Genomic DNA, 6,658 nt, shown 5'->3' on the forward strand with positions numbered 1-6,658 from the left:
GCTTCAGTATACAAACCTTGCATCTTTTATTAGGCTTATTCCTAAGTATTTCAATTTTTGGAGCCAATTTAAGTGATATATATTATATCTATATATTTATATACCATTTTTTTTCTTTTTAAAAATTTTTTTTTATGTTTATTTATTTCTGAGACAGAGAGAGACAGAGCATGAGAGGGGGAGGGGCAGAGAGAGAGGGAGACCCAGAATCAGAAGCAGGCTCCAGGTTCCGAGCTGTCAGCACAGAGCCTGACGCGGGGCTCGAACTCACAAACTGTGAGATCATGACCTGAGCCGAAGTCAGTCACTCAACCAACTGAGCCACCCAGGCGCCCCTACCACTTTTTTTTCAAGAGAGAGAGTGTGTGAGTAGGGGAGGAGCAGAGGGAGAGATCTGAAAGAGAGTCTTAAGCAGGCTCCATGCCCAGTTGCAAAGCCCAACTCAAGGATCGATCCCATAACCCTGGGATCGTGGCATGAGCTGAAATCAAGAGTCAGATGCTCAACCAACTGAGCCACCCAGGTGCCCTTAAGTGGTATATATTTTTTAAATTTCAAATTTTGATTTCCAATTGTTAATTAGTAGTCCATAGAAATATACTGAATTCTATATGCTGACCTTGTATCATGAGACTTTGCTAAACTTCCTAATTAGTTCTGTGAACTTTTTTGTATATTCCTTGGGGTTTGCAATCTAGACAATTGTGTCGTTTTCAAATGGGGACAACTTGACTTCCTTCTTTGCAATCTGTATATACTTTATTTCTTTTTCTTGACTTATTGCACTGACTGGGACTTCTAGTATGATGCAGAGTAGAAGTGATAAGAGTAGACATCACTGCCTTGCTCCTGATCTTAAGAGGAAAGAATTCAACTTTTATTATTGAGTGTGACATTAAGTGTGGGTTTTTGTAGGTGTCCTTCATCTATCAGGTTAAGGAAGTTCTCTTTTATTTCTAGATCATTGAGCATTTCTTCTTTGTTTAAAAATCATGAATCGATGCTGAATTTTGTCAAATGCCTTTTATCTGCATTAATTAATTAATTAATGCGTGTTTTGTCTTATTAATATCTTTGATTACAGGGATTGATTTTTGCATATAGAAGCAGCCTTACTTTCTCAAGATAAACCCAATTGGCTATAGTGTATCATTCTTACTATATATTACTGGAATTGATTTGCTAATATTTTGTTGAGGATTTTTGCATTTGTGTTTATGAAAGGTATTGTCTGTAGTTTTATTTGGTTATACAGTGTTTGTCTGGTTTTGATATCAGAGTAATGCTGACCTCATAAAATGAATGAGAAAGTGTTCTTTCCTCTTGAATTTTTTGGGAAAAAAAGGGTAGAATGGGTGCTATTTCTACCCTAAATGTTTGGTAGGCTTTATTTTTCTTAAAAGGGATTGTCAAGTTGCAGGCCCCACAAAATCATTTGGGGCTTCGAGGGTGGATTGTTCTTTGAAAATACGGTTTCTGAGAATGTCACCAGAAGCAGCATGTGACTGTAGGCCCAGACAGCAAACCTGTTCAGCCTCCTGCCTCTTGTAGAAGTCACTTATTTCTCATCCTAGCCAGTTTTAGGCAGAGCTATAGCTAACTCCTAGTGAGGCAACATAGTTTGGGTAAGACCATCTTCGATCTGCCTGAACTATGACTGGCTGTGTGCCTGGGGGGGAATCACCCCACCTCTCTGAGACTCAGATGTGCCAGATGGGAAAGAGAGGGTAACAAAGTATCTTCCCTCAAAGGGCTGGTGAAAAGGTGAGAATATGCTCAGAGAACTAGAAAGTTCTTCTGGAGGCAGATATGTGGAGCTTTGAACAATTCCATGGTTTACAAAGTAAGAGGAAGAAACAGAGCTGGGATAACCAGCGTGTGCTGAAGGAAAGACAGGAGGGGAGCACCTCAGGAGGCAGGAATAGCTGCCCTCTGGGCCATCTGGTCTCCCAGGTAGTCTCACACACATTTGAGGCTTCTGCGACTCCCCGAGGGGGCATGTTTGCCTGCATTTATTTACTCAACATATCCTGAGATCCTACTCTAGCCCAGGCATTTGAAAGATGTGGAAACTGAGGCCCAAAGAGGTTAGGAGATGTTCTCCCCAAGGTAACACAGCCAGTGAAAGAACTGGAAGAGAGCCCAGGTGGTTTGCTTTTCCACCGTAGTGAGGGGAATGAGTTGGACTAAGTTCAGAAGGAAAGAGGCAGACGGTCTGTCCCTGATCAGCACGTGGGTGGGAGCTAAGAGCACTGGTCCTGGAGCCAGACTGCCCGCTTGACGCCCTGCTCGACCACTTAGCCAGCTGGGCAAACTGCAGAACAGAACCTCACTGCTGCAGTTTGCCGTCTGCAAAATGAGGCTCATACTGCATCTACCTCATAAGGTTGTTGTGAGGATTAAACGAATTAAATACATTCATAGGTACAAAATGCTCAGTACAGTGCCCGGCACATGTGTCACACAGACATCAGGTATTATTATTTATGAAGATGCTAGGGCACACTTCAGTTTCTCTGAAGCCACTCGGTTAAGAAAGGATAAAGTTGTGAAAACGTTGGCGGAAGCTTGAGGTCCTCGTCTGCCCTCTGCGGTGGTGAATGGCACAAGCTCCGCCTTGGGACGGACTTGCCCAAGGCCATGCAGGTCCTTCAGACTGTAGACCAAATCCGCCCAGCTTTATGAGCCCTCGCTCTATCATGACACACTTCCTCCCTGCTTTTATTTTATTTTATTTTTTTTTAATGTTTTTATTTTTGAGACAGAGAGAGACAGAGCATGAACGGGGGAGGGGCAGAGAGAGAGGGGGACACAGAATCGGAAGCAGGCTCCAGGCTCCGAGCCATCAGCCCAGAGCCCGACGCGGGGCTCGAACTCACGGGCCGCGAGATCGTGACCTGAGCTGAAGTCGGACGCTCAACCGACTGAGCCACCCAGGCGCCCCCCTCCCTGCTTTTAGACCCAAGCATTTCATGATCTGATGTTCTTGGGAGAGAGATGGCATGACAGGTGCCATCAGATGTGGAAACAAATCCGGGAAGAGACTTGGATGTCTTCTATCCTGAGCTAGTGTCCAGGGGATGGTGAGCTTTTGGAATCTGCCAGGCAAGTTGGGGGCAGGGGGTGGCGGGGATGAGGGTTTGGAGGAGCAGCAGCCCTCCTTGTGGGGATTTGGCACATCTGGCCCTGCTCTGGGCCTCGCCTGCGCCACCTGCACCCCAATGCTACTGCATGGAAGGGTGCAGGCCTTAGGAGGCTGCCTGCTGGGAATGAGATCACCTCGCGGAGCAGCGTTTCCCCCGTCGCTTAGGGTCTGGCGCCACCTTGTGGCCACAGGCCAAAGCTGTCTTCGCACAGGGGCTGGAGCCTTAGCAGAGGCAGCTACTTGGATGGCCCCAGAGGTCACCTAGACCCCCTCTGGATTTTACAGGTACCCTCAGTTGCCTCTCGGGGACCCAGAGACTCAAGGACAGAGGAGAAGGGTCCAGGAGCTAGAAGGTGTGAAAGAAGGCACTTGATTGGGAAATCCTGAACTGGATTCTGTGACGCAGCTCCCATTACAGGGGGTTGAGGCTGTGTGAGCTGGTGTCTCAGGAGGCATGATTTCCAGATTTGGTTTTGGACTTGATCCTGGTGCACTCTGGGCTGCCAGCATCTGTTTGCTCATCAACATAGTGGGAGAGGGTCTGGTTTTGCCCACTCCCACCTTTGTTTCTTCCCATCCCTTGCGATGTTCTCACAGAAGAAAATTCAAGGCTGCTTTCTCTGGCAGACATTATAGCTGAGTCAGCATGTCCTGGGCTCATTGCGTTCCATTTCCATGGGAATGATGGGGCACAGGGGCCTGTGGCTTGGGGAAAATGGAGTTGGGGGCACACATCAAGTGCTCCTTTTGCCCTAGCAGGACAGAGCTAGGTGAATCTGAGTGTTGACATGACCCTGCCCTGGGACCTGAACACGTAGGCTTGGCTCTGCCACATAATCATTCCTCCACCTCGTGAGGCTGGGAGAAGCAGAGTCTGTGGTCTGAGTGTACCCCTAGAGAGTATAAATTTGTGATCTGGTCCCTGTGAGAGACTCCCTGTGGGAGTCTGTGGCCTATGCATTGTGTGTTACAGCTGCCACATGTGGGTAGAGCTCAGATTTGGGTCATAGAGGCCACATCTGACCTGTGAGACCCAAGGCACCAAGGCTTCACTAGGCACATGGTCATTCTGGGTGCTGTGTGGAGTTTCTAGACTCACAGCCCTGACCTCAGCCAGTGCACCTTTGTCCTCCACTGCTCTGCCTTCCCAGGCCACCATCAGATCTGACCAATTTGACCTTTTCCTCCACCCTTGCTCCTCAACCCCTCCCAGACTACTTGTGACCATATCTCTTTACAGCAAACCCTCCCCTGCCCAAATATATCTTTGCCATGACTTCTTGAAGTTGGTCTTCTCCTTCAGGCCCAAAATTGTGACACTGCTTTCCTCTCCTTCCTCTCTCTCTCTTTGTGTTCCCTCTCACATCTCTTTCTTTCTCTCTTTCTCTCTTTCTGTATTTCTTCTCTGTGTGTATGTGCTTTTCTGTCTCTGTATCTCTCTGTGTCTCTCTGTCTGGCTCTGTGTCTCTGTGCCTCTGTCTGTCTGTCTGTCTCTCTCTCTCTCTCTCTCTGTCTCCCTGTCTCACTCTCTGTCTCTTTGTCTCTCTCTCAGTGACCCCATAGCTTTACAACAATGTCCCTGCCTTTTTCCAAGCCTCCCACCTCATCCCTTGATTTTGGGCCATACCACAGATAGTAAGTGCCAGAATCTGTAACAGAACCAGAATTTGATGCTTTACTTCACTCGAGCCTCAGTTTTTCCCATGAGTTAAATGACAATAACCAGACCTGCCCCTTGAGGCATGGCAGGGACTCCAGCAGATGGCCAGCCTTCTGCACCTGCCCTTCTCACACCGGCCCCACCCCAGCACCTTCCTGCCTTTGAGTCCTCACCTCCAGGCTTTCCTGCTTTAGTCTTCAGCAGGACTGTTGCTCTGCTCACTGTGGGGAGCGCATCTGGAGGGAAGTAAGGTGTCCATCCCAGCTTCCCAGGGTGGGTCTCTTCAGAGATACCATCACCCAAAGGCTCTTAGGAATCTAGAGAGGCAGACATAGTATTATTCATCTGGTGTGGGATGGGTGCTCCTTGTTGCTAGTGTGTTTGTTGTAGGTCACACCAATGGTTCAGTGGGGCTGCTTTGTGTCCCAATGCACAGTCTAGGGGACCCTGGAGCCTTTGTTCATTGAGGAGTCCAGTACATGGTTAATGCTCAGGAGGGAGACCCACCATTTTGGAATCAGAGAGGAGCATCACTTTAAACTATTTTATAAATGCATGCTTTTGCATCTTTGCTTCTAAAATGTGAGCTTCTGTAACATCGATACAAGGTCTTGAATGCCCCGCTCCTCCCATTGCTCTGGGGAAATTCAGAGCCCCTCTTAGTGACTGGCTTTATGAAGTTCTTCATGAATTTGCTGCACATGTGGGCATGGACTACCTTCACAGTATTGTGACAGTGTTGTCCCACCAGGACACCTCAGCCTTGCAGGACAGGAGTCCTTCTACAGGACAGTCTTCCTTCTACATCCATAGGCACTGAGGCAATGGTGTGAACAAAACACAAGCTCCCATGCTCCAGGAGAGACAGAAAAGACACAAGAAAGGAGTGGAGAGAGAGTGGGAGGTGGGGCTGGAGGGGCAGGCAGGGCCCCATGAGCCATGCAAGGCATTTGGATCTAAGCATTCTAAGCATTATGGGAAGCCGTGGGAGGGTTGGAAGAAGCTTGGGGATGACTGATTGCACTTATGATTTTCAAAAAGCACCTTGGCTGCCGTGTGAAGAAAGGGTTGTTCTGGGGCAAGAGTGGACCCCAGGAGACCAGTTAGGGGGCTTCTGCTTCAATTCAGGCAAGAGGGGTGATGGCAGAGACCAGGCTGGGGGTGGTGATGGGGGCAGAGAGAAGGGACTGCCTGGTAGCACCAAGTAGGCACCTGACAGTGCTTGAAGACAACAGGGACTACGGATTGTGTCAACCATGCTCTCTCGACCCCTATGATGCAGGCTAGTGTTTTAAAGGGCACAGTGATATGCATTCCCAGGGAACAATCAAGGTCACACATGTGCTTCTGTCTGTTGGCCGTGGCCCTTGGTTTATGGTTCATGTTCTTGATCTTAACTGGGCCTGCAAAACTGTGCTTCCTGAACCTCACTCTTGCCCTGGCCCTACTGGCCTCTCTGGCCCGGGCTCAGCCTCAGAGACCGCTGGATGACTTAGATGTATCTTTAATCCGCCCCTTGACTGTGGTTTAAAGACAGCTTCCTAAAGTTCAGGTATAAGTGAGGCACGGGGGATGCAGGATGCATGTCCACCACACACATTATCTCCTTGATCTCCCCGCCAGCCCTGTGATGCTATGATTCTTTTCCCCATGTTGGAGAAGGGTAACAAGGACACAGAGTTGGAGTAATTAGTCCAAGATCCCACAATTAACAAATGACAGAGTCCGCATTTGAATCCAGAGCCCATGCCCTCCCCCTAACACCCACTTTCTTTGCTGATGGAGCAGGGTCAGTACAGGGTCAGAATGACTGTGTCCTGTGTCACCCTTGGACAAAGGCTCCATTGCAGCTT

Source organism: Panthera uncia, chromosome B1, assembly GCF_023721935.1.
Source record: "Panthera uncia isolate 11264 chromosome B1, Puncia_PCG_1.0, whole genome shotgun sequence".
Lineage (NCBI taxonomy): Eukaryota > Metazoa > Chordata > Mammalia > Carnivora > Felidae > Panthera > Panthera uncia.